The following is a 27,308-nucleotide window of genomic DNA, read 5'->3' as shown; positions in this document are numbered from 1 at the left end:
TGGATATTCTGTGTTATTTTAAGTACATCTTGTAAGTAGCGTATTGTGTAGTTGACTTTTGTTTTAAACATGAGAATGAGCTGGATGGGTGGCTTGTGCCTGTAGTCCCAGTTACTTGGGAGGCTGAGACAGGAGGATTGCTTGAGCCTAGGAGTTCCGGGCTGTAGTGCACTATGCCCATCAGGTGTCCGCACTAAGTTTGGCATCAATATGGTGACCTCCCAGGAGTGGGAGAACACCAGTTTGCCTAAGGAGGGGTGAGCCAGCCCAGGTTGGAAATGGAGCAGGTCAAAACTCCCGTGCTGATCAGTAGTGGGATCTCACCTGTGATTAGCCACTGCACTCCAGCCTGGGCAACATAGTGAGACCCTGTCTCTAAAAAAAAGAAATATAGAAAATGTATTAAGAATAAATAAATAAATAAACATGAGAATGAGAGAATCTTTGCCTTCAATAGCATAGATTAATTTATTTATACTTATTTTATAACTAATGTGGCCTCATTTTTTTATTGTAAAATTTAAAATTTTAATTTTTAATTTTTTTAAGACACCAGGTCCTTGTTACCATCCCTGACAAGCTAAGAGTTGAGGTAAGTAATGCACTGTGGTCTCATTTTGTTCCCTTATTTTTGTGCTTCCTTATTGCTTGTTTTTTGTTCTTTGCTATAGACTCTAGTTTTTTCTTGCTTTTATCTTCTATAATGATTTAGAAAGTGGAGATCTAGTTTGTAATTCTATAAATCTTTAGAGTAGTCAAGCACATATATTTAAATTCATATGTATCAAATTACCAAAGTCAATAAAAGATGCCATTTATTATAGGTACTGGCTGCTTTTAATAAATCTCTACTATTGTATGCATTTTACAGACAAGGAAACTGAAGCCCAGCGTGCTTAAGTAGTTTTCCCAAGGTTACACAATAATTTTTGACGATCTCTGGATGGTGAGAAATTTAGCAGACGTAGGCCAGTCAGGGCCACCCCTGGAGCTGGACTGAAGGAAATCTCAGCTAAATGACATTGCTGAAAGTGAGGGAGAGGTTAATTCCTCAAGTTTAAAATCCGTATGGCCTCATGACCTTTGATATCAAACTCTTGGATTTTTGCCAGTCTGGTAGGTGAAAATCATGTTTCACTGTAGTTGTGGTTTGCATTTCTTTTACCAGTGAGACCAAGCATCTTTTCATATGTTTGAGATCATTTGCATTTCCATTTCTGTGAACTGCCTATTTGTATCCTTTGCCTACTTGGGAGACACCCAGCAAGTAACCACTACTGGTTACCGCTACTATCGAAGCTTTCTGGATTTTTTTTTTTTTCTTTCTTTTCTTCCTTTTTCTTTACTTTTTTTTTTTTGTTTTTTTTATTTTGGATGTTTGTTTTGAGAATACCAAACAGATGTCCTTTAGAGTTTCACTCTGTTTCTTACAGAAAGTCATTTCAGAGATAATAAGCTCTTCATCTGAACTTTCAGAACAATTTCCTTCCTCCTTGCGCTGTAGGATATTTTCACAGGTCCCATGTTGATTATGTTTGTTCACTCTTGATCAGGCAGAGGCAAAGCCAGGCCAGGCACGGCCTCCTGGTCTTCTCAACCGTACACTGGATTGCTCAATAGCTACAGGCGTCTCAGTTCCACCATTAGACAGACAGCACAGATACAAAAAGAGAAGCTGATGGAGTGGATTAGGGGAATTGTGGTCATCATTATCATAGCTGCCCCTTAAACAATGCTACATATGTAAATTTATTTATTTATGTATACATATGAGTATATGTGTGTGTATGTATATATACTAAATGTTTATATACTGAATTTATATACACATAAATTTAGTTCTCACAACAATTCTGTAAAATAGGTACTATTACTACCCTCATTTTACAGATGACAAAGATAAGGCATAGAGAGGTTATATAACTTGTCTAAGCTCATTCAGCTAGTAACTAGTGGAGCAAGGACTCTGCCTACGTTATCTGGCCCCAGAATCCATGCCCTCAACCACTCTGACTGGCTTGAAAGGTCATTCCAGTGTTGCTGGGATATGGCCAAAAATCCATCTGGTTAGTGCTGCCCTGGGTCCTTGAGACAGGAGTAGGCAGTGGGGATTAGTCTGCCTTACCTACTTTGAAACTATTAGTTTTTCATTCATTTAATCCTCTGATTCATTCGACAAATATTTATTTATTTATTTATTTATTTGAGGCAGAGTCTTGCTTTGTTGCCCAGGCTAGAGTGAGTGCCATGGCGTCAGCCTAGCTCACAGCAACCTCAAACTCCTGGGCTCAAGCAATCCTCCTGCCTCAGCCTCCTGAGTAGCTGGGACTACAGGCATGCGCCACCATGTCCAGCTAATTTTTTCTATATATATTAGTTGGCCAATTAATTTCTTTCTATTTATAGTAGAGACGGGGTCTTGCTCTTGCTCAGGCTGGTTTCGAACTCCTGTCCTTGAGCAATCCGCCCGCCTCGGCCTCCCAGAGTGCTAAGATTACAGGCGTGAGCCACCGTGCCCGGCTGACAAATATTTACTGATTATCTACTCGATGTATGCCAAGTCCTGTGCTAGGTGCCAGAGATACCAAGATAAATTAGATACGGTCCTTGTCCTTAGAGAACTTGCAGTAAAGGGGGTGGCGGTAAGACATGGTCAGTTAATGACACAGGATGACACACACTGTTCTGTTTCGGAGGGAGAAGCAAGTGGTGTGTCATCCAAGAATGTGTTTCTCAATCTGGCCCCATCTAACATCTGGTTACCACAATTTCTCCCTTGCACTTTGCCCTGTGACCTTCTCTTATCTTTAGTTTATCTAGCATCCCTGAAAGTTTTTGTATTTTTGCATATCTTCCTTAGCATTTTCACAGAGTATAGAGATTAGGCTGATCAGTCATATCTGTCATTTTTTATTACCTCGGACAAGTGGCCTTGTTCCTCTGAGTGATGGGGAGCCAGGGAAGGGTTCTCAGAATGACCACTCCAGCTGTAGTGTGGGAAATAAATTAAATGAGGGAGATGAGGCAGGCAGCCCAGTGGGAAAACCACTCCATAGTCCAGGTAGAACATGAGATCTGAGCAAAGCCTGTGGCTGGGGAAGGAGAGGAGGAGATGGACCCAAGGAATATTAAGGAAATTTACTAATTCAATCAACAATGTTTAATTAGCATCTACTAAGTGTCAGGCACTGTGCCATGTACCAAGAGTACAGCAAGGAACAAGATAGACACTAATTTCCTGCCTTCATTGAGTCTAGAGGGGGGAAAATGGATAATTGGAGCCTTTGCAAAAATAAAAGATGATAAATGATGCAACAGGAGAAGTCCGGGGCACTATAGGAAAACAGAAAGGGGCACATGAGGGGGTGTGAGGGAGGAGTCCTGGCTGATGCCGATGTCTGCCTTGGTTGCAGGAGTAGATGGTGGTGCTGTGTCTGAGCCAGGGAACTCAGGAGGGCAGAACCCTATGGATGTCTCTCTGGGTCCCCCAAGCCCAGAACAGGGCAGGAGCAGGGGAGGCGGTAAGCAAGTGACTATTGAATGAATAAATATATATGAATACTCCCCAACCTCCAGCCTGACCCTAAAAGAGGAAGATGAGGAATGCTCCAGAAAGAAACTTGAAGTTTCAGGAAGACCAGTGGTTACCCAACACCCACAAACCGTCAGCCTCTTCCTAGTTACCCAATGGGCCGTATGAGGCAGCCACGACTCTCCTGATGTCCAGTGGGCAGACTCAGCAACCCCTGACTACTCTGAGGCTAAGTGTGGGCCCCAAAAGTTATTGGAGGCCTTCCTGGAACAGGCAGGAGGGAAGAATCAGCCGTACAAAGTCCCTGGGTATGTGTCCCCAGAGTTGGGGTCCTTCCTCTGACTCTTGCACCTCCTATGTGTCCCTCTGGCTCAGCATTAGCCCCCCGGGTCTGGGTCTGTCTGCCTCCATCCAAAGGCAGAGACTGGTGATTATCCTCTGTGTCCCCAGCACCCAGCCCACATACTCCACACATGATAGAAATGTTTCTTTAGTTCAAAGAGAGCTGTACCCTGACCCCCAGGGCAGTCTCTCACACTGTCAGGAGAAGCATCGCCAGAAGCCACACAAAGGCCTGCCCCATTCTTGGCATGTGGCAAGGATGGCCATGGTTACAACCCTGGGTGGGTGGGCCGAGGCTGTGACAGTGTCTGACCCAGGGTAGGGAAGGCACCAAGCCACTCCCCTGCCTCTGCCCCCATCAATATCTGAGAGTCCTAGAACTGGAGAGTCTCTGAATCTAAAAGATCGAAAGGCCCTCTATGCTCATGTGGTCCACCTGCCCTTTTTTTTTTAATTCTGTCTCCTTGTTCCATTCATTCTCCCTAATAATCATTTACTGTCCCTGAAAAAAATTGTCTGCATTCTCCATCTCCTCCTTCCCCTATGAGAAAGGGCGTATAAGCTTCTATACCCCGTCGCAGGGCCGGGGTAATCAGTCTGAGCTTCTCCCCCATGCATGTGAAATCTGCACGCCTTTCTCCCGCTCATCTGCCTTTGGTCAGCTGGATTGTCTGGTGAACCTTCAGAGGGCAAAAAGGAAGCTTGCCCTTGGCCCCTAAAGTCACTGGCCAGGTGTTTGCCGTCAGCATAGGGTCACGTGGAACTGGCAGGGAAAGACTGTGGCCTCTTCTGCTCCTGTCACTGCCAGTAGGTGGCAAAAGGCCCAGCAGCCCCTGGCAAGCGCATCTGTGTGTGCGTGTGTGTATGTGAGTGTTTTTCTCAGTTGTGGTTATTTTATCCATAGATATTTATATAAATTTATGTTACTAGATATTTATATATACATATATGTAATTATATATGCTATGTTTATTTATAAATATATAAATAGATATTTTATGTGCATATATATATTTAATATATGACTTTTTCTTCTCGCCTGCGTGGGGAAACACCATCACAGACTGGCAGACAATACTACAAATTCATACATATAAATATCTATATTTTAATTTTTAGTTATTTATATATTACTGTATATAATTATATATATAATATATTTCTTATATATTTAAAAGTATAAACCTTTTATCTGTGTGTGTACACATATTTCAAGTGTTGTCATTCCTTGTGTCTGTCCATATGAAGCATTCCACAGTGACAGTGCTACACTGTTTCTTTTGTTTTATGTTTTGTTTTGTTTTGTTTTGTTTTGAGACAGAGTCTCGCTTTGTTGCCCAGGCTAGAGTGAGTGCCATGGCGTCAGCCTAGCTCACAGCAACCTCAAACTCCTGGGCTCAAGCCATCCTACTGCTTCAGCCTCCCGAGTAGCTGGGACTACAGGCATTCGCCACCATGCCTGGCTAATTTTTTCTATATATATTAGTTGGCCAATTAATTTCTTTCTATTTATAGTAGAGATGGGGTCTCGCTCTTGCTCAGGCTGGTTTCGAACTCCTGACCTCGAGCAATCCGCCCACCTCAGCCTCCCAGAGTGCTAGGATCACAGGCGTGAGCCACCATGCCCCGCCCTACACTGTTTCTTAAGAGCGGTCAGTGGTTCTAAAACCTGAGAGCCCACTGAGCATTGTCCTCCGGTCTGATGTGAGGATGCAGCTGTATGTTGGACTCTGGATGTCGGGGCCATTTGTTCTTGTGCTGTTTCCATGAGGTCCAGCTCCCACTCCAGGAGAAGGCAGAGAGTTGACTGGCTACTTTGGGGCCAGGAACATCAGGTGGTCTCCCATTCTAGTCCTCTGTGGTTGCAACCCCTCTGAGCGGCTAAGAGAAGAGAGGGGCTCTTTTTGGCTTGCTCGGCTGTACTTTTGTCAACCTAGGCTGGCAACCTAAAGGCCAGCTCAAAAGCTCACATTGCTCCTCCCTTTTGAGGAATCTTAACTGACCTGTCCTGCCCTGATCACAATGCCCTCAGCAGTGGGAACTCTCCCTTACCTGGGACGAGAGACCAGCCTTCTATTAAATATCACTTCTCTTAGGGTCTCCTCTCATCTTCAAGGCCACAGAGAACTCACCTTGCCCCCAGGGCCCGGAACAGTCCAGCAGAGCCAGGACAGGGGGTGGGAGTGGCAAACCTTGCCATCCCTGAGAGATGAGGAAGTGCGCAGTAGGTCCTTGCTCAAAGGCCAGAGTTGAAGTGCCATCATGTGCAATAACCAAACCATCCGTGGGGCCACATCAAGGCTAAGAAAGGCAAGAGACAGGCCATTCTGCCAAGCAGGAAGCTGAAGTGTTGTGGCTATTGTGAGGCAGTGTGCAACAGTAGCTAAGAACACCTCTGCTGTGTACCAGCTGGTGTGACCTGGTGCTTAATCTTGGTGAACCTCAGTTTTCTCTTCTCTTCTCTTCTCTTCTCTTCTCTTCTCTTCTCTCTCTCTTCTCTCTCTTCTCTTCTCTTCTCTTCTCTTCTCTTCTCTTCTCTTCTCTTCTCTTCTCTTCTCTTCTCTTCTCTCCTCTCCTCTCCTCTCCTCTCCTCTCCTCTCCTCTCCTCTCCTCTCCTCTCCTCTCCTCTCCTCTCCTCTCCTCTCCTCTCCTCTCCTCTCCTCTCCTCTCCTCCCCTCCCTTTCCCTCCCCTCCCCTCCCCTCCCCTCCCCTCTCCTTCCCCCTCCACTCCCCTCCCTTTCCCTCCCCTCCCCTCTCTCCTGTCCTCTCTTTTGTTTTTTCTTTTCTTTTCTTCTTCTTCGTCTTTTTTTGAGACAAAGTCTCGCTTTGTTGCCCAGGCTAGAGTGAGTGCTGTGGCATCAGCCTAGCTCACAGCAACCTCAAACTCCTGTGCACAAGTGATCCTACTGTCTCAGCCTCCCAAGTAGCTGGGACTACAGGCATGTGACACTATGCTCAGCTAATTTTTTTCTATATATATTAGTTGGCCAATTAATTTCTTTCTATTTATAGTAGAGACAGGGTCTCACTCTTGCTCAGGCGGGTTTCGAACTCCTGACCTTGAGCCATCCCCACCCCACCCCCACCTCAGCCTCCCAGAGTGCTAGGATTACAGGTGTGAGCCACCACACCCATTTGTTCTGTTGCCCAGGCTGAACCTGAACTCTTGGGCTTAAGCATACCTCCCCTCCCAGCCTTCCAAGTAGCCACCAAACCTGGATTTGCTTGTTGGGAAAATGGGGTAATGATGCTGCCCTGGTGGGATGGTGTGTGGATTAAATGTGTGTAAAGCAAAGGTCATCCCAGTGCAGCCCTAGGGAGGGGCTCCGTGAATCTGTGCTCTCACTTGGCAGTGTCAGGAGACTGAGGGCACACACCGCCCTGGCTGCTGAGGACCCCTCTAGGCAGCTCAGCCCACTGTCCCGCCAGGGCTGGGCTCGTGCAGGCTGATGCTAGCAGCAGCCCGGAACTGTGGCCGACACTGAGAGGGGAGAGGCCTGCTCCGCCCCGGGATTGCCCAACACCAACGGCTGCGCCCATCCTGTCGGCTCCCCACCCTTTGGGTCTTTTTTACCTGAGGGCGAGCTAGGGCTCTCCTTCCTGCCCTGGAATCACTTATTTGTATGGCTCTTCAAGCAAGACGTCATGTGTTTACCAAAATTTCCCAAGTGTCTGCCGGGAACAGACACGGCCTGGTGAGAGGTCCGGGGGACCAGGAGAGTAGGGAAAGGGACAGGGCGCCAGGCAGCTGGCCCTGTGAAATTAGCTCTCAAGTGCCAAACAAAGGGTGTTTTTTTTTCTGACTCCAGAAATAACGCCTCTGTATTTGAAAAATACAGAAAAATATAAAACAGAAAATGAAAAATCTCAACTGTCCTGAATTATACAAGTAATGGATGTTAAGATTTTGTTGTGTTTTATGCCAGGGTTTCTATATATCTTAACCTAGCCATAATGTGTATAGATAATTGTGTATCCTGTTTTTTTTTTTTCACTCACCACAATGGTACAGGCATCTTCCTGGGTTTTTCACAAGCCAGCCAGTTAAATTCTACCCTATTGATTTTAGCCCATCACTCTAACAAAATTCCTTAACTTTTGTTGGGACTTAGCTGTGTGGTCTCAGCATGGACTGGTGCTGGGTGCCAGCATGCAGGGAAAGCGGGAGGAAGGTGGGGAAGAGGAAGAGAGGAGACAGAGAAGGAAAAGGAGGAGGAGACAAAACTGGCACCAGGGAGGTTCATACTCTCTGCCTATCCCTTCCCCTTGGGTTAAATAGTTTCTCAATATGAAAATGACAGGCCAGTCACCTGACTCCCAGGGCCACCTGGACTCACCTGATGTCCTTCTGAGTCTTCTCCCTGCTCACTTTGCACACTCAACCCTTAAGGGAAAGGAGCTCACTCCCTGTCTGGAAAAAAGCCTTCCTCTTTGGGGGTTATCCCTGAAGACCCTGGGTGGCAAAGACCCCTGGTCCAGCCACTTTGCTTCCACTTGGCTCCTCTGTCCACTTGTCACATGACCTGTTTTTCAGGTCTCTGTAGTTTTATCACCTTCTCATGATCCAGAACATTCTCCAACATGTCAGAGTGGCCCCAGAGCTCCACTCAGCTCTGGCTGAGTGTGCAGCAAGGTAAGGCAATCCCCTTCTCTGTTCTGAATGATATATCTTTATTAATGCAGCCTACATGCACATTGGCTTATTTGGCAGCCACTGCCTTGGTTCATGTAGAGCTGTGGTCAGCTCAAATTCTGTGCTCCTATTTGTATCATTGTTGGTAAACCAGTTCTCCCATATCCTGTGCTTAGACAATCTTTTGAAGAAACCACATAGAAGCCTTGGCCCTTTTTATACATTTGCATTGTGATTTTTAGCTCTTTCCTGGCTTCTTGCATTGGGTGAACTTGGTATATGTGCACCATGTCTCTATCCAACCTATTGAGGTGATAATCTGAACCTGGACCAAGACAGACTTCCCACAGGACCTGGTCCATAACCAGAGCCATACATTTAATCAGCTTATTAAAAATCTGTGAAGAGGCTGGGCGCGGTGGCTCACGCCTGTAGTCCTAGCTCTCTGGGAGGCCGAGGCGGGCGGATTGCTCGAGTTCAGGAGTTCGAAACCAGCCTGAGCAAGAGCGAGACCCCGTCTCTACTATAAATGGAAAGAAATTAATTGGCCAACTAAAAATATATACAAAAAATTAGCCGGGCATGGTGGCGCATGCCTGTAGTCCCAGCTACTCGGGAGGCTGAGGCAGGAGGATTGCTTGAGTCCAGGAGTTTGAGGTTGCTGTGAGCTAGGCTGATGCCATGGCACTCACTCTAGCCTGGGCAACAAAGCAAGACTCTGTCTCAAAAAAAAAACAAAAAAAAAACCTGTGAAGAAATAGCACCTTCTTTAAAAATCTAATCATGTATTAGTATACACACAAAAGAATTGAAATCAGATACTCACATACTTACACACAATTGTTCATAGCCTACTATTCACAGCAGCCAAAAGGTGGAAACAGTCCAAATGTCCATCAACAGATGAATAGATAAACAAAATGTGGTATACATACAATGGAATATTACTCAGCCATAAAAAGGAATGAAGTTCTGGTACATGCTACAAAAACCTTATGCTGAGTGATGGAAGCAGGACACAAAAGGTCACATGTTATATGATTCCATGCATATGAAATATCCAGAATAAATAAATCCACAGAGACAGAAAGCAGATTAGTGGTTGCCAGGGACTGAGGGGTGGGGAAAATAGAGAATGACAGCTTAATGGGTACAGGGTTTTCTTTTGGGGTGATTGTCAGGTGTGGGGACCAGAAGTCAGGTCCTTGTGTTCCCTGGTTCTTGGTTCCCAATACCAAGGCATGGTTACTGGTGCCGAAGTGTCAGAGCAAATGATCAGACCAGGCAGATGCAAGCAAAGTGCAAAAGTTTGTTAAGGCATAGTACATTCCAGAGAAGGAATGGGCCAACCCCTTCGAGTGGAGGGGACCCTGAGTTTAACAAGATTTTCCCTCTTATGCTGATTCCCTAATTTTATGTTAAGTGGAGGGGTGGAATATTCATGGGTTTTTTTTGGGAAAAAGGTGGATAAATTCTTGGAATGGTGACTCCTCCTCTTTTCTATCCTTGTAAGGCAATTTCTGGGGGTTCCCATGGTATTTGTAAACTGTCAGGGCACTGGTGAGTGTGATTTTTACTATGTTAATGAGGGTAGGTCACTTGAGGATTCTGTCACCTTGTACACATGCTCCCAAGACCCTGATTTGTGATCTTTGTCATCTCCACTTTATGGCCTTTCTACCTCTTTCTGGTTGGTCAGTCCTCAGAGACTCCTTATCGTAGACCAAATATCTGGTCAATCCTTGGGGACCCTTTGACGCATCATCTGTTCTTTCTTGGAAGCCCCCTTTCTGGTCAATTTGTTCCTCCTAGTAGACAAAGCATCTCCTAATGTCATCTATTTCTCAATGGAACCCCCCCACCCCCCAGACAAAGCATGGTTCCCCTCCCTCCTTGTCCCAACCTAACATGATGAAAATGTTTTGGAACAATAGGAGTAGTGGTTGCTTAACACTGTGAATAGACTAAATGCCACTGAAATGTACACTTTAAAATGGCTTATTTTATATTATGTGAGTTTCACCTCAATAAAAAAAAATCATTTGCAAAAGAAAAGAAATCTGAGTAGGTATTCAACGGACAATCTTGTGCTAGGTATTGGGATCACTGAAATGAGTTAGATCTGGTTCCTGCTAATGCTAATAGAGCCTGTAGCCTTAGAAGCTGAGATGGGGCAGCTGAACCCAGAACTCGAATGCTACCTTCTGAGATTTACCTTCTGTGTGGGTTCTCTAACTGGTTACTACTACCACCATGCAGACTCCCATGTGGACTATTCCTCCCTTCTCAGTGAGCTGGGGTGGTATGACACAGAATGCATCCTTCTAGTAACTTTGCTGTGGAGAAATCTGACAATCACTAACTCTGACATGTGATCGAGTTTAATATATTTTTTTTTTTTTGAGACAGAGTCTCACTTTGTTGCCCAGGCTAGAGTGAGTGCCATGGCATCAGCCTAGCTCACAGCAACCTCAAACTCCTGGGCTCAAACGATCCTACTGCCTCAGCCTCCTGAGTAGCTGGGACTACAGGCATGCGCCACCATGCCCAGCTAATTTTTTCTATATATATTAGTTGGCCAATTAATTTCTTTCTATTTATAGTAGAGACAGGGTTTTGCTCTTGCTCAGGTTGGTTTCGAACTCCTGAACTCAAACGATCCGCCCGCCTCGGCCTCCCAGAGAGCTAGGATTACAGGCGTGAGCCACCGCGCCCGGCCTGATCGAGTTTAATATTAACAGTGATGTGTCATGAATGTACTCTTGATATGGTGCAATGAGAATGGCACTTTATCTCTGTGATCTTCCTCCCAAGAACTCCTAACTCCAGTCTAATCATGAGAAAAACATCAAAAAGCCCAAACTGAGGGAGAGTCTACAAAATACCTGACCGATACTCAAGACTGTCAAGGTCCCCAAAAACAAGGAAAATCTGAGCAGCTTTCCCAGACCAGCAAGAAAGTAAGGAGACATGATGAATAAATGTAATGTAGTATTTTGGATGGAAATCTAGGAAAGAAAAAAAGACACTGGTAAAAACTACGGAAATTGGCTGGGTGTGGTGGCTCACGCCTGTAATCCTAGCACTCTGGGAGGCTGAGGCGGGAGGATCGCTCAAGGTCAGGAGTTCAAAACCAGCCTGAGTAAGAGCAAGACCCTGTCTCTAATATACAGAAAAAATTAGCCAGACATGGTAGTACATGCCTGTAGTACCAGCTACTCGGGAGGCTGAGGCAGAAGGATCGCTTGAGCCCAGGAGTTTGAGGTTGCTGTGAGCTAGGCTGATGCCATAGCACTCTAGCCAGGGCAACAGAGTGAGACTCTGTCTCAAAAAAAAAAACAAAACAAAAAACCTAAGGAAATCCACATACAGTATGGGCTTTAGTTAGTGCTATGTTGCCGAAGCTGACCTCAAACTCTGGGCTTAAGTGATCCTCCCTCCTCAGCCTTCTGAGTAGCTGGGACTACAGACACTTACCACCAAACCTCGGTTTTCTCGATGGTAAAATGGGGTAAGGATGCTGACCTGGTGGGATGGTGTATGGATTAAATGAGTGTAAAGAAAAGATCATCCCAGTGCAGCCCTAGGGAGGTATCAATATTGGCTCACTAGTTGTGGCGAATATAAGATGTTAACAACAGAGAAGAGTGGGCGGGGAGATATGAGAACGCTCTGCACAAATCTTCCCAACTTTTTTTGTAAAATTAAACTATTATGTGAAAAAGTTTATTTATTTTAAAAGTTTTTTTGAATGTTATCTTTAAAAATACATCCTTTTAAAATCCTTAAAGTGGCTGTAACAAGGTTGTTCAGACAGAGATGACAAGAGAAATGAACAGAGCTGAGTGTGACCTACTGAACAGTTTGTGAATAAAGTGTCACGTGTTCTCCAGGTGCTAACTGACTCCTGGGAGAAAGTTACGCCTTTGTCTGATGGCCACACTCCCTTTCCGGTTCCTGACCTACCTCTTTTTAATAGACCCTTGATTTGGGAGCACCCTAATAGACACCAGTACTTTCCAAAGTCCAGACTAAGAGCCAGGGCTTCTCTCCCACAGCGAGCAGACCCGAGGCACCTGCTTTCCAGGCCACACATCTTCCCCAGGGGACTTACACCAGGAAGAGCTTTAAATGAGCCATTTCACTGCTTTCCCACAGGGGTGTGGCCTTGCTGTGGGATGGTTTTGTTTTATGTCAACAGTAGAATGTTATCTTAATCCAGTGGAGTATCCACAGATGTTCGAGCCCACTAACCAGGCTAGTAGAATGTTTACTGAGTAGACATTCCTCCATTGGGTACATGAGGGTACCATGGAGGCCTTTGCCTGGGGCCTTCCTTAAATACCAATGCAGATCAGGGCTGAGCAGTGGATAAGAGGGATGGTTTGGAATAGACAATCCTAGATTCAAATTCGAATTCTATCACTTATTAATTTACTTAAACCTTATGACCCTCAGTTTCTGCAATATAAAATAAGGATAATAATAATATCTGCTTTATAGGATTGTGGGGAGATTAGATGAGATAATTCACGTGATGTGCTTAGTATAGTACTGGCACAAGGTAAATCATTCAAATATGATACCGTGGCCGGGCGCAATGGTTCACACCTGTGATCCTAGCACTCTGGGAGTCCAAGGCGGTGGATAGCTTGAGGTCAGGAGATCGAAACCAGCCTGAGCAAGAGGGAGACCCTATCTCTACTATAAATAGAAATAAATTAATTGGCCAACTAATATATATAGAAAAAATTAGCCGGGCATGGTGGCACATGCCTGTAGTCCCAGCTACTTGGGAGGCTGAGGCAGTAGGATTGCTTGAGCCCAGGAATTTGAGGTTGTTGTGAGCTAGGCTGACGCCACGGCACTCACTCTAGCGACAAAGCGAGACTCTGTCTAAAAAAAAAAAAAAAATGATACCGCAAAATGACATCCTCAGCTCTCCTCATCTTTCAGCTGTTGGATACCGTTGAAATGAAAGGAAGCTGGTTGGGCCAGTGAATCCATGTGGGTTTCTTCTACTCACCACCTATCCCCAACCGGCTGTGGGCTCACAGACCTTCAGGTAAATGACAGGACCTGGAATGGTGCTTTCAGAGTCTAAGATCCTTTCCTCTGTGGTTTCCACAGTTTACCTTTTTGAGGTTGGCTCTCCAGTCTGCAGGAGTTTATGTTCACTGTGAATCAAAGATCTCTGACAGTGGTTCTGTGAGCACAGTCGTGGCCTCATTGTGCCTGAGCTGCAGCTCCGCCCAAAACTCCTCTGGAGCAGCTGGGAGAGGCCAGGAAGGTCTGAAGCTCACTCATCCTGGCCTTCCCACCCCTAAACCCCATGGTCTCCCTTTCCCAAGCCCTTGGCTCCCAGGTCAAGCAGGAGAGGTCTTGTTCCATGATTCTTTTGTGTCTCTGAATGTTGTCTCCATAATCAAACTGGAAGCTACCCATAGGGCATATCTCCTCCTCTTCTTGACTCTCCCTTAAGTGTGTAAAGGTAAGGTCAAGGCCAAGGAATCTCAAATGCTGACCCACACACCTACTGTGACTATCCCCAAAAAGAGATATCATTCCCTGGTTAAGAAAAACTATTGTTGCCAATGTTAGTGATAACTCCATAATGATGACCAGGAATCACCACCTTCTACTTGGCAGGCTAAGGTGGAGGATCACTTGAGGTCAGGAGTTTGACACCAGCCTGGGCAGCATAGCAAGACCTTGTTACCCTCATAAAAGAGTCACCACTTTTACCACACCATAAACCACCATAACAAATCTTGGTCTCATCACAATGCCTGTAATGATAGTTGTAATTTATTGAGCACTTAGTATGTGCCAGACACTGAAATAAGGGCTTTCAACATATAATCTTAATTGAATCATCTAAAGTCCACATCTAAAGTCCATCTTAATACATGACCCTGCTCTATTCCTGGTCCAGGAGTGAAAACCCACCTTCCTTCTGCTGGGAAACATTTGCATCTGCTTTTGTTGCTGTGTTTTTGCCACTGTGAACACTGCTCAAGGACAGGCCCTAGAAGACCATCACGGGACATGTGAGGGCACCTGGAGACAGGGCAGACCTGGAAATCTGAGCTGGGTACTCAGTATGCCAAAGGTATCAACTATGCCCATGAGCTAAGAGCTGGCAACGACCTTGGAACTGGGAGCTGGCATGATCAGAAACCCAGTAAGTCTCCACCAGAGGACAGGGACTTTAACCAGGCTTCAGGCTCCTGTCAAAGTTCTTAGATGGAGTTGATGAGAAGTCCACAGGTTCCAGGGAAGTGACACCTGCCACCAAAGCCACAAGTCCATTAGTGATACAGATACCAGAAGAAAAAAAAAAGAAGGCTGACTGAATCCTGAAACCTGTAGAAGAAGAGGAAGAGGTAGACAAGGAATTTGCCCATCCATGGCCAAACTTGACTCTGAAGAGACTGTCACAGAGTGGTTCTCAAGGTCTTGTGCATGTCTGTCCCCAACAGTTCTTTATATTCTGCAGGGCCATCACCAGGCAAGTCATCATGAAAACTACCACTTGTCCATCCCAGTGAGGGATGGACTGCCCAGTTCCAGGCATGCACCTGGAGAGGGCAGGAGGGTCTAAGACATGGGTTTATGTGGCTTGAGCTTCTGGAGCCCCCCTGGTGTGCCAGGCATTAGCCCTTTAGTTGAAGGACTGTGAGAAAGTCCAGGAAGTGCACCCAGGGGCAGCCAGGGTGGTAGAGCACTTGGAGGTCTCAGAGCAGCTACGGCTGTACTATATCATGTGCTGGCTGCACATCAGCCCCAATTGTGCCCTGGCACCCAGCACTGTAGGTGCACAAAGTAGGTGCCTACTGAGCATGCAGATGACAGGATGAAAGGTCCCTGCACTTGAGGCATTCACAGTCTAGCAGGGGAGACATGGCACACTGATGACCCATGAAGACTCTTCCCCAGAGGTATCCTCAGATTTGGGCTACTAAAATCCCTGAGCTAACAAAGCACTTCCAGGACCAGGTGAAGGGTGATGCATGGGGGAGGTGTGAGCTGGCCCGAAGATAAATGCTACGTGCATGCACAGGGCTTAGCTGTCCAAAGACATGACTCAGGGCAGGGTGGCAGGCTGAAGGAAGGGTGGGGCAACTGGGGAAAGTGCCAGTGAACCCCAGGAGGAGCCAGTCTCAAACCTGCCTTCCTGCTATTCTCCCTCCCTCCACAGTTTACTGCTCTGGGCAAAAGGCATCGCAGAGGAGCACAGACAAGCAACAGCTTTAATGGCATCTGCAACATAACTCATAAAGATCAAAATGGGATAAAACTGGGATGAGTTTCTGAGTGCCAAAAATGAATATTAATATCTCAGAGATTACTTCAAAAAATGGGGGAAGCTCAGTGTAACAGAAGGAGCTTGAGCTTTAGCATTAGACAAATCTGTTAAAATCCTGGCTTAGCCACTAGCATTTAAACTCCCTGAGCCTCAGTTTCTTCTTTAATTTGGGTGCTAGAGATGATGTCTGTAGGGGGCGTGGCTCATTCAGTCGGGGCTCAGTGAAGGGTAAGTAGACATGGCTCTGTCACTGTCACTGCACTGTCCCAGACCATAGCTGTGAAAGGGCCCAGGCAAACAGATGCTAAAACCACAGGGACCTCCCTAAAGGGGAGAAAGTCACTCACCTTTTCTAATATTGCAGAGTGATTGTGTCACCTACTAAAATGGCCCCAAGCAACATTCGATGCAGAGAAGAGAGAACAATGCGGTGTGACTGGTCCTCCCAGCCTAAGGAGCAGCCACACAGTGTTATTTCCCTGCCATCAGCTCTCTATCAGTCCATCTCCCAGGTCAGGGCTCAGCCCAGTGCTACAGGGGATGAGAGAAGAGGACGATCCAGTCCCTGCCCTCTAGAAATGCAGAATCTCACAGAGCCAGGCTCTCTGAGCAAGGGCATGCCACCATGCTGACTTCACTGCAGCACCAGCCAGCGTGAGCCTGCCTCAGTCAGGCTCTCTGCATGGTGGCCTCTCAGCCTCATCCCCACCCATGCTCCTCCACGCCAGCCACTCCCCACCCTTGTTCTTCCACAGCATACTCCAGGTCTTCTCCTGTGCTGTTCCCTCCTTCTGAAAGGCCCTTTTCCCAACTCCAATGCCTTCCCTCTTCGGGAAGGTTTCCTGGGAGGCCCTCCCTGCTCTGTTCTCCCTTAGTGCTGGCAGTGATTCTGCTATTATTCATTGAAACCTGCTCTTTCGTGCCTGAATACCACGGAATGTGGCCCCTGCCTGCAGGTAGCTTCCAGTCTTGTGGGCCTGTCAGTCCACTGAAAGGGCAATTAATTCTCTCCTGGTTGTGTGATTGTTTGTACATCTGTCTCTGCACTACACTGTGTGCTCCAAGGAGGCAGGGGCTGTGTCTGTCCTGATCACCATTGTGTGTGTCCACAGCCTGCTCCAGAGAGGGGGCTCGGTTGATTGAAGTGTGACTGACAGCACTCTGGGAACTGAGAGGAGGCAGTCATGCTGCTAAAGAATAGCCAAGGAAGGGCTCCTGGAGGAAGCTGTGGGTGGAGTCTATACAGGAGGGAAAGAGGCAGGGCTGGAACAGGGAGTGGAGGTGAGAGTGGTCTGGGCTATGCAGGAGACATTGGGAGGAGGGTGGTGAGGGTAGCTGTGTGCGGGGCAGGAGGAGTTCAGGTGCTATCTCCCCACATAGCTCTTGGTTTCCCTCAATCCTGGGTTCTCCCTCCCTCATCCCCCTACCTTGCAACAAAGCACCCAGAAGTTCATGAATAAGGAACCCAAAGGGAAGCAAGGCAGGTGGCAATAGCTCTGGTTGTCTGAGAGCCTAGGACCTTCCTCTGTTCAAGTACCAGCTCCAATCACTTTCCCTACCCAGAACTGCCAAAGTACAAAGCACCCAGTTAAATTTGAATTTCAGATAAACAGTGAATAATTCTTTAGCATAAGGAATATTTGGGACATGCTTACACTAAAAAATTATTCATTACTACTCTGAGATTCATATGTAATGGAGCATGTTGTATTTTCATTTGCTATACCTTGCAAACCTTTCCCCCACTCTCCCATTTCAGAAACTGTCACTCACCCCTGTCCTGAGTCCCCAGGGAACCATCAGAGGCTGTGGGCCTCCTGCAACATACTCAAGAAAACAAGATTTAGAGCTGGGGGAACACTGAAGACTGTCTAGTCCCATCCCTCCCCGCATATGTGGACCAGGAGGCCAAGGCCTGGAGGGAACAGGCACTGGCAAGTCTTTCAGCAGCTCACTCCTTGGCTATAACTGGGCCCTCCCGGAGAACAGAAGGACCCTCCGTGGGGGGTTGCCCAGGAAGGACCTGTCCATCATTCTAGGCAAGCCAGGGCAGGGAATCTCCAGGTTTCTGCTTTCACCCCAGGCTGTTGTTTCCTGGATCCTGACACCCTCAAGCGAGTCACCTCCACCTTCCAGGCTAGATCTTGTGTAATGCCAAGGCCCCGGGGCTCCTCAGCTCTTACCTGGCTCCCTGGCTGGAGCCACGTGGGCGGATCAGGGAAGGCGCTTCAGAAGGGCCGAGCCGGCGGGGCTGGACCGAGTGGGCGGGCTCCTGTGGGAGGCTCTTTGCCCCATGGTCTTCGGGCCCCTCTAATGGCCTGGCCAAGAGTGGCTCCCAGAGATGACCTGGCTTGATTCCCAGCGGTGCAACTGGAGGCAGGGGAGGAAACGGCCTGGATCAAAATCTCCTAGCCAGTCAGGCTGGCGGGGCTTTCTGTGAAGGGGCCATTCCCACTCTCTGCTAAATTGCCCACCCCTGTGTTCTGTATTTCTTCATCTCACCTTTCCCTCCTTGATATCGCAGTATGTATTAGTGTGCTTATTGCTCGCCTTCAGTTAGAACATAAATCCCGTTCACTGTCTGGAGAGCGCAGAACAGTGGCACTATTGACATTGCTCTTGTTGCATTTCACCTTGTGTGGCACGGGGTACATGAAGCCTCCATCTTCCCACACTCAGACACGCATCACAGCATCCGCCAGGAGACTGTCCTGGGCAGGGCTCTGTGCTCCCCCAGGACTGGGTCTGCAGCTCCCTCCTCTGATTATAACAGGGAATAGCCTGAAAAAAAATGATTCTCTGTCTTTTTGAAACTTCCCCTGCTCTTTTAACTGAAACCTGCATCCCTGCCTCAGGCCAGGGGTAGGGAGGAGCAGGGAGAAGACCTTCGGTTCTTATCCCAGGTGGCCCTGCTGGCTGTCGAAGTTTGCAGGCTTTGTCTTAGGCAGAGATAGAAATAGAATAGTTAACCACAATAGCCTAGAACTGAGAAGCCCTCCCTTTAAAAGCTCTGTATTTCTTCCTATGTTCAGGAAATTTGGATTTTGAGATGAGAGGGTCTACCATTTTTCCTCCTTTGCCGGCAAAGCAAAACCTCTTTTCTCATCCCAAAACATTGTCCTCATTCTTCTGATTTGTGCTTGTGGACAAGTGCCTAGTTTTCAGTAACATAATCACAGCCCAGCCTGGATCCTGGGACTGAGGAAGTAACAGCACAGGGTTGAGCTGGGCCGATGGTGCTGCTCAGCGAGGGGTCAGGCTCTCCTTGTCTGTCCCAGTGCCTTCACCTGGACCACACAAGCCCACAACACCTGGGCATGGCCCAGGCGCTCAATCCCAGAGCCATGCTGACCTGGCTGCTCCCAGACCGTTTGGCCCAGGGTACAGCTCTGAGCCAGGAGCCGATGGCCTGTCTGCCTTGCTGTGTGACCTGCTCTGACCCTACCCCTTGCTGGGTCTTGTTCTACCTGTCTGGACAATGATGGTTCTGACTGATCTCTAAGGCCTACTAGCTCAGCCCAACCATGGCTTCTTCCTACTCCCTCTCCAACCCCAAACCTCTGTGCCAGCTGCTCCTGCCCTGCCCTGGGGTGTCCCTTATCCTGAAGCCCCAGACACTCCCCTTTACCCCGGTCAGACCCTTTGCTGACCCTATCCTGTGTCCTTCCCCTGTCTATCTTGGGAACTACGGGTGATAGAAGCCTAAGGGACTGTCCCCTGGATACTTGAGATACTTTAAGTCATCCAGAAAATATTTTTCAGAGAAAATCTACCCAGACTTGCCTGGCCCCAGCCCTTTAACCAGCCCAGATATCTCCTTTGGGCGCCTGCTCCCCTGACATGCCCAAAGCGGAACTTTTCACCTTTCCCCAGGCCTGTTCCACTCAGCCTCAGCAAGGGCACCTCCAGCCAGCTGGCCACTGGGCCAGGAGCCCAGGAATCACAAGCCTCCCCTCACTTCTAGCCTGCCCTATGCAGTCCTTCACTAAATCCTGGCCACCCCTCTGTGACATCCTGGGGATCGCCCCCTTCTCACCTTCCACAGAACTGCCTCTGATAATATTTCATCTTCTCAGCTCCCATTGTGCTCAGGATGAAGTCCAACTCCTTGGCCTGGCATTGAGGCCCTACATGCTCTGTGCCCTGCCAGCCTCACCACCCCATCCCACACTTGTCCCACTGATGGCTGAGCTTTCTCCTGCTGCAGCCTTGGCTGTACGTGTTGTCTCCACCTGGAAAACCTCTCTTCTTCCTAATCCTTAGAGCCTCCATCTCGAATCATCTGGAGAGTCCACTGTGGGAATCAATGCGTTATCCAGGGAGGCTGAATAAACAAGGCTTTTCTCAGGGTGCATGTGTGTGCTTTTAGTCAACATTTATCTATTTATTCATGTACTCATAGCATTGTTTCAAAAAGGATTTGAGGCGGGCTGTTAAATATTTATTGGGTGCCACCATGTGCAGCTAAGCCCTGCATGCACACATGTACCCTTATTCACCTCTAGCTTGCACACCCGAGACCAGGGCACCAGGGGACAGGCAGAAGCTTGCAGGGGGCCTCAGGGGGCCAGGGTGAGTTAGAATGATGCACCTGGGTTCAGAGGGAGGCCCACCTGGCTCAAGGGGACACAGACAGATGTGGAGTTGGGGGTTCAAATCTGAGGTTTGCTGAGTCCAGAGTTCATGGGGCTGCCCCTAGAGCACTGGTCCTCAACCTTTTTGGCACCAGGGACCAGTTTCATGTAAGACAATTTTTCTAACCACGGAGGTAGGAGGGATGGTTTCAGGATGATTCAAATGTATTACATTTATTGTGCAGTCAAACCTCTCTGCTAATGATAATCTGTATTTGCAGCCGCTCCCCAGCGCTAGCATCTCCACCTCAGATCATCAGGCATTAGATTCTCATGGGGAGGGTGCAACATAGATGCCTCGTATGCACAGTTTACAGTAGGGTTCACACTCCTATGAGAATCTAATGCAGCCGCTGATCTGACAGGAAGCGGGGCTTATGCGGTGATGTGAGTGATGGGGAGCGGCTGTCCGTACAGATGAAGCTTCCCTTGCTAGCCCGCTGCTCACCTCCTGCTGTACAGCCAGTTCCTAACAGTCCCTAGACCAGTACTGGTCTGTGGCCCTGGGGTTGGGGACCACAGCCCGAGAGGACCAAAGCCAAGCCCTGTCTTTAGGGAGTTCCTTGGTTATTGGGAGAGAGAAGGCTCTGGAATATTAAATAAAGCCCCTAGGGTGCTCAGTGCCCCACCTAGCTCAGCCCCCCAGGGTGAGGGAGCTCAGGGGACAGCCGGGACTGGGAGAAAGGGGGATCTGGGGAGGTGGGGAGTACTTGGAAGGAGAGAACAGTGACAAGGGCTTGCCAGGTGGCAGGAACAGAGAAGCAAAGACTGCAGTGGGGGATGGGAGACCCACAGCCTCCCTGCATAGCCCCTGCTTGCATTTCCCTTCCCTCTTGCCCAGATCAGCTTCAAGGTCTGTTCCTCTTTCTTCCTGCAACATTGCCAAGTGGGGGCTGGGAGGGGTGAAGACTGTGGTCCCTGCTCAGGCTCTAGGTTCCCCACGGGGGAGAGCCCCAGTCCCCAGCTGGAGGGCAGCCCCATGGGCCCAGTGGACTCCAGAGTTCCCAACATGCTTTTCAGTTTCCCTTCATCTCCTCTGTCCCTCCCAACCAGTCTGTGAGCACCTACGCTGCACCCATTTCAGATGGGGGAAACCAAGGATCAGAATATTCGTGACAGAGCAAGGATTCCATCTCTCGGTCCTCAGAGGCTAAAATCCTCCCACTATCACCTATCCCAGGTGCCATCTGCTCTGATCCCTGACAGCCTGGCACAGCAAGAGATCTCAAGAAACATGTGCTCAGTTGGTGTCAAGGAGAGTCCCTGAGAAGAAGCCTCGTCCTTCTGCAGCCTCCAGGCAGGGAGGCATCAGCGCCCAGTCTTGGCCTCCGTGGGCTGTTTTAAATCCTGGGCCCCTCCGCATTTTCACCCATAGGGCATGGGGCATGGAGCCCAGCTGGGCACCAGGAGGTCTGGGCTCCAGTACCAGCTCTGCCACCATTTGCTGTGTGACTCTGGGCCACGACCTTGGTTTCTCTGGCCTTTCCCTCTTGCAAGTGAGGCACTGAGCTAAAAGGTATTCAAAAGCCCTTTCTGTACTACAGCTGTCTTATCTTTGTAACTTTTGGTTTCCACGGGATTTGGTTGCAGAGGGTGTTTCACTGGGAGCAGGACCAGTTCCCATCCCATTCTGCTGGTTAGCACTGAGGGGACTCTCCAGGCAGTGGATAGTGTGGACAGGGGACAAGGATTCTAGTTCATCGGTTGCAGCCAAAGCCAGGGTTGGCCTGGCCCACTCCCCCGTGACCCCACCTGACCCCAGCACTCAGTGGCTGGGAACTGACGCAGGTTGAGCTGAAGCAGCTGTCAAAGCAGCCCTAAAATTAGCCCCAATAGGGATAAGGAGGCGGGAGCTGGCCCAGGCTTCAGGCTCCCATTGCCCCAAGGGATTGAGCCCACACCCTGCTCGAGACGGAAGAGGTCAGCCAGAGTTCTGGCAGTGACCTACCATGATGCTGGGTAGGGAGATTCACAAACTAGTGTGAGCATGTTTCAGAAGGGGGACTGAAGGGCAAGAGGTGCCCCCTGCCAGTGGCTTGGCCCTTGATCCCAGCCCCCAGCCCTTCAGAGCCCTGGGAGAACCAAGAAGGGACCTTGCTATTTACAATCTCCTAGAACAGGGTTGAGATTACCAGTCTGTCCTCCCAAGGCTGAATTGGATAACTTCACACCTTAGCAACAGCTCCCAAGAACAGAGGAGGAACCAGGAACTATATTAGCCTGACATAGAAATAGATTGGAGACACCAGGGACAGTCCCCAAACCGGTCTCCTCCCCACCAGGGATACAGTTCCAGCTACATCCCTCTTCTCTGCCTTGGTGCACTGAGGATCTTATTAAAATGCAGATTCCATTGGGTGCAGTGGCTCACACCTATAATACCAGGGACTCTGGAGGCTGAGGCAGGAGGATAACTTGAGGCCAGGAGTTCAAGACTAGCCTGGGCAACACAGCAAGGCCACACATCTCTTAATAAATAAAAAAATAAGAAAAATTAGCTGGGTATAGTGTGTGCCTATAGACTCAGCTACTGGGGAGGCTGAGGCAGAAGGGTCACTTGAGCCCAGGAGTTTGAAGTTGCTGTGAACTATAATCACACCACTACACTCTAGCCTGGGCAACAGAGTGAGACTCTGTTTCTAAAAAATAAAATAAAATGCAGATTTCTGATTCAGAAGATCAAGGGTGGGGTATGAAATTCTTCAAGCTTCTAACAAGGTCCCAGATTGGTCTGCAGACCACACTTTGAGTGTGAAACTCACTTCCCAGCCAGCTTGGGTGGGCCCCAAGGCCAGCATTCCTGTCTTCTCTTGTATCGAAGGTATCCCCCCACGCTCACCCACAATACAGCCGGCACAGGCACAGGTACAGGCACATAGGCACACGACATAACAGGTGGCTTTCTGTTTTACCATGGGTTCCTGCACACGTGTGTAGGTGTGCATAGCAAGGCATCCCTCTGCCTCTGTGTATACTGCATGTGGCTTATTACATGTGTAGCCTCATAGAGGCATCCCTCTGCCTCTGTGTATACTGCATGTGGCTTATTACATGTGTAGAGAACGTAAAAAGATGCACAAGTGCAATACTAATGAGATAAAAATAGCTAACCTTTATTAAGCACTATGCCCAGGCAAGGTACTAAGACTGTTACACACACAATATCTTATTTCATTCATTTTTTTTTTTTTTTTTTGAGACAGAGTCTCACTCTGTTGCCCCGGCTAGAGTGCCCTGGCGTCAGCCTAGCTCACAGCAACCTCAAACTCCTGGGCTCAAGCGATCCTTCTGCCTCAGCCTCCCGAGTAGCTGGGACTACAGGCATGCACCATCATGCCTAGCTAATTTTTTCTATATATGCTGTTAGTTGGCCAATTAATTTCTTTCTATTTTTAGTAGAGACGGGGTCTCGCTCTTACTCAGGCTGGTCTCGAATTCCTGACCTTGAGCGATCCTCCCACCTTGGCCTCCCAGAGTGCTAGGATTACAGGCGTGAGCCACCACACCTGGCCCTTATTTCCTTCTTATAACAACTCTAATGTGATGAGAAAATTGAGGCTCAGAGAGGTTAAGTGACTTGCTCAATGTCACACAGCAGAGAGGTGGCAGTTAGGGCTGGGATATACATGTGCATCTGTGTCCATCAGTGTACCTCCCTTGGAGCATGTGGGCTTGTGAGGGTGTGTGCCACCCAGTGGGCACGGGTGACTCAGGAGGCAAGCAGCAGCAAGGAAGGAAGGGGTGAGGTAAGAGCCACGCACGATGATTCAGAGCGTGAGCTTTCTGCAGGTGGGGAGGCAGAAGGATTCACAGGTGGAAGGAGGCACAGAGGGAGCCAGGCGAGTCTGGGCCTGCGTCTTCATGCTGCCAGGCCCGACGTTGACGTCCTCTGTGAAATTAGTGTGATGATATTTGCTTCACGAGGCTCTGCTGCGCGAAAGAAATGTGACAACAATACAAAGTGCCGTGCCTGGGGCCTGCCTGGCACACAGTAGGTGCTCAGGAGGTGGAGTTGGCCCTCCGTCTCCCCTGTGACTGAACTGCTTGGCCGTTCAGGGAGTGGCTTGTGCCCTAGCTGGTTGTAGCCAGCTCACTGGGTTAATAGGAGGGATCCTGAGGAGGGTCAGGGACAAGCAGGGACAAGGCACAGAGAGTGGTGAGGGCATCCGGAGGGGGCGGGGACAGACATCTGAACAGAGCTCAGAGCCTGCCCCATGACCTCTTGCAGCAGCAGGAGAGGCCGCAAGGCTGGAGACCTCCCGACTTAGGAGAAGCCCTCCCAGGAAAGGAAACACCCTGTCCCTTGACTCAACTTTCAGCTATGCCGGACACATCAGTCCTCACGGTCCAATAGGCTGTGCCCACTGGAGACGAAATCTCCTCTGGGCTGGGCCGGATATCAGTTAGGCTGGGCCTTCACAAGTCCCTGGTGAGTCATCTGCCCTTCCTGCACCCACAGTCCTGACCTCGCTCCTGGAGCTGTGGTCTCCCTGGAGCTGTGGTCTCCCTGGAGCTGTGGTCTCCCTGGAGCTGTGGTCTCCCTGGAGCTGTGGTCTCCCTGGAGCTGTGGTCTCCCTGAGGCCGTGGTCTCCCTGAGGCCGTGGTCTCCCTGAGGCTGTGGTCTCCCTGAGGCTGTGGTCTCCCTGAGGCTGCCACACCTGGGGAGCTGGGAAGCATCAGTAGTAGGCAGACCCTCGCCCATCTGCCTGTGTTGCCAGCAAACTTGCTGCCTGAGGCACTGCTGGTGGGCAATAAGCTGCTTCCTGCAGGCCTCAGTAAAAAGTAGGAAGTTGCCTAGGTGGGCATTAGTCTCACCTGGGACCCAGAGTTGGGGGGTCACTCAGATGAATCCCTAGGAAGCAGGTGCTAGGTAGGAGCCCAGAGCGCGCTGTTGATGAGGGCGGGCTCATGGTGGGCGATTGCAGCACTGGTGGATCCAGAAGAATCACCGCATCCACCTCCTTCATCTTCCACATGAAGACGCTAAGATGCTAAGCGAGACCCACTCATCAGGCAGAACAGGGGTACAAAACCTATCCCAGCCACCCACCCATGTTGCTGACGGAAGAGCTTCCAGAGGAGGCTGTGAAAGACTGGCTCTGGTGCCCCCACATGGCAGCAAGGAGGAAAGACAGGGCTGGGCAGAGGTCTGGGTGATTCCAGAGTGAGGTGCTCTTCCTGGGTAATTCGGTGAAGCCCTCTCCAGTTACACAGGCTCTGTCCCTACGGGTCACTCCAATCCAATATCCACCTCCTCCACCAGACTGGGAGCTCCCCAAGGGTAAGGCATGATCTGGTCCCGTCACATCGCTGGGGCATGCTGGGAGGGCATTGTGAGGGTTTGAGGAAGTGGTTTGAACTGAATTGAATTCAGCATCAATGGAAGGAAACAGTGAGGAATGTGGACTAAGACATGCATGCACAAATATATTCATTTAATCAATGTTCGTAAAAGCAGAAATTGTGTTGATAATTGTTGAAATGGGTGATGGGCACAGCGACTCATTATACTGTTCAATTTATTTTTGTGTGTGTTTGAAATGTTTTGAAACAATGGAGTTAACAGAAATTATAAAGGTCCAGCAATAGAAATCTAAATAAAGCATGATGCAGCTGTTCAAAGGAATAATGTCTAGAGACATTAAAAATTCTGCCATGGAGGGTTTTATTATCTTTAATTATAACATCTTTATTGATATATAATTCACATACCATACAATTTACCCATTTAAAGAGTTCTATGGTTTTTAATATATTCACAAAGTTTTGCAACCATTACCACAATCAATTTTAAAACATTTTCATCTCTCCCCCAACAAAACTCCATTCCCATTAGCAGTTACTCTTTTACTCTCCAAATCTCCCTGCCCCCAGCCCACAAATCTACTTTCAGTCTCTGTAGATTTATCTATTCTAGATATTTTATTTTATTTATTTATTTTTTGAGACAGAGTCTTGCTTTGTTGCAAAGGCTAGAGTGAGTGCTGTGGCATCAGCCTAGCTCACAGCAACCTCAAACTCCTGGGCTCAAGCAATCCTGCTGCCTCAGCCTCCCGAGTAGCTGGGACTACAGGCATGCGCCACCATGCCTGGTTAATTTTTTCTATATATATTAGTTGGCCAATTAATTTCTTTCTATTTATAGTAGAGACGGGGTCTGGCTCTTGCTCAGGCTGGTTTCAAACTCCTGACCTTGAGCAATCCACCCACCTCAGCCTCCCAGAGTGCTAGGATTACAGGCGTGAGCCACCTCGCCTGGCCTCTTTTATTTTATTTTTAATATTTTCATGTCATCCTTGTGCAGGGGCCATGCTAATCTTCTCTGTATCATTCCAATTTTAGTATATGTGCTGCCAAAATGAGCACTAGTCTAGATATTTTATATAAATGGAATTGTACAATATATGGTCTTCCGTGTATGACTTTTTTCACTTAGCATAATGTTTTCAAGGTTCATCTATGTTGTAGCATGTATCAGTACTTCATTCCTTTTTGTAACTGAATAATTTTCTTTTTTTTTTTTTTTCTTTTTTATAAGGACAACAGTTTCCTAAAACTGAATAATTTTCCATTGTATGTATATATCACATTTTATTTATCCATTCATTAGTTGATGGACATTTGGGTTGTTTCCATTTTTTACTTAGCTATTATGTATAATGGTGCTATGAACGTTCATGTACAAGTTTTTGTGTGGACATATGTTTTTATTTCTCTTGAATATACACCTAGCAGGGAAATTTCTGGGTCTTATAGTAACTCTATGCTTAACTATTTGAGGAGCTGCCTAACTGTTTTCCAAAGGGACTGCATCATTTTACATTCCTACTAGCACTGTATGAAGGTTCTAGCTTGCCT

General features: G+C 48.1%; 1 long non-coding RNA gene and 1 other non-coding gene across 2 annotated transcripts; both read right to left on the bottom strand.

Annotated features, from left to right (window-relative positions):
* Positions 1 to 1,382: 1,382 nt before the first annotated feature.
* LOC105860288 (uncharacterized) lies at positions 1,383 to 6,035 on the bottom strand. The gene is made up of 3 exons (XR_001148979.2): positions 5,927 to 6,035; positions 2,918 to 2,987; positions 1,383 to 1,675 (listed from the first exon to the last, which is right to left on the bottom strand). It is a non-coding gene; the product is annotated as an uncharacterized LOC105860288 (long non-coding RNA).
* Positions 6,036 to 26,709: 20,674 nt separating this feature from the next.
* LOC142870736 (U6 spliceosomal RNA) lies at positions 26,710 to 26,816 on the bottom strand. Its single transcript, XR_012919081.1, has one exon. It is a non-coding gene; the product is annotated as a U6 spliceosomal RNA (small nuclear RNA).
* Between the last annotated feature and the right edge of the window lie 492 nt (positions 26,817 to 27,308).

This window comes from Microcebus murinus, chromosome 4 (genome assembly GCF_040939455.1).
Source record: "Microcebus murinus isolate Inina chromosome 4, M.murinus_Inina_mat1.0, whole genome shotgun sequence".
NCBI lineage: Eukaryota > Metazoa > Chordata > Mammalia > Primates > Cheirogaleidae > Microcebus > Microcebus murinus.
The sequence above is the reverse complement of the archived record's forward strand: the minus strand, read 5'-3'. Positions and strand labels throughout refer to the sequence as shown.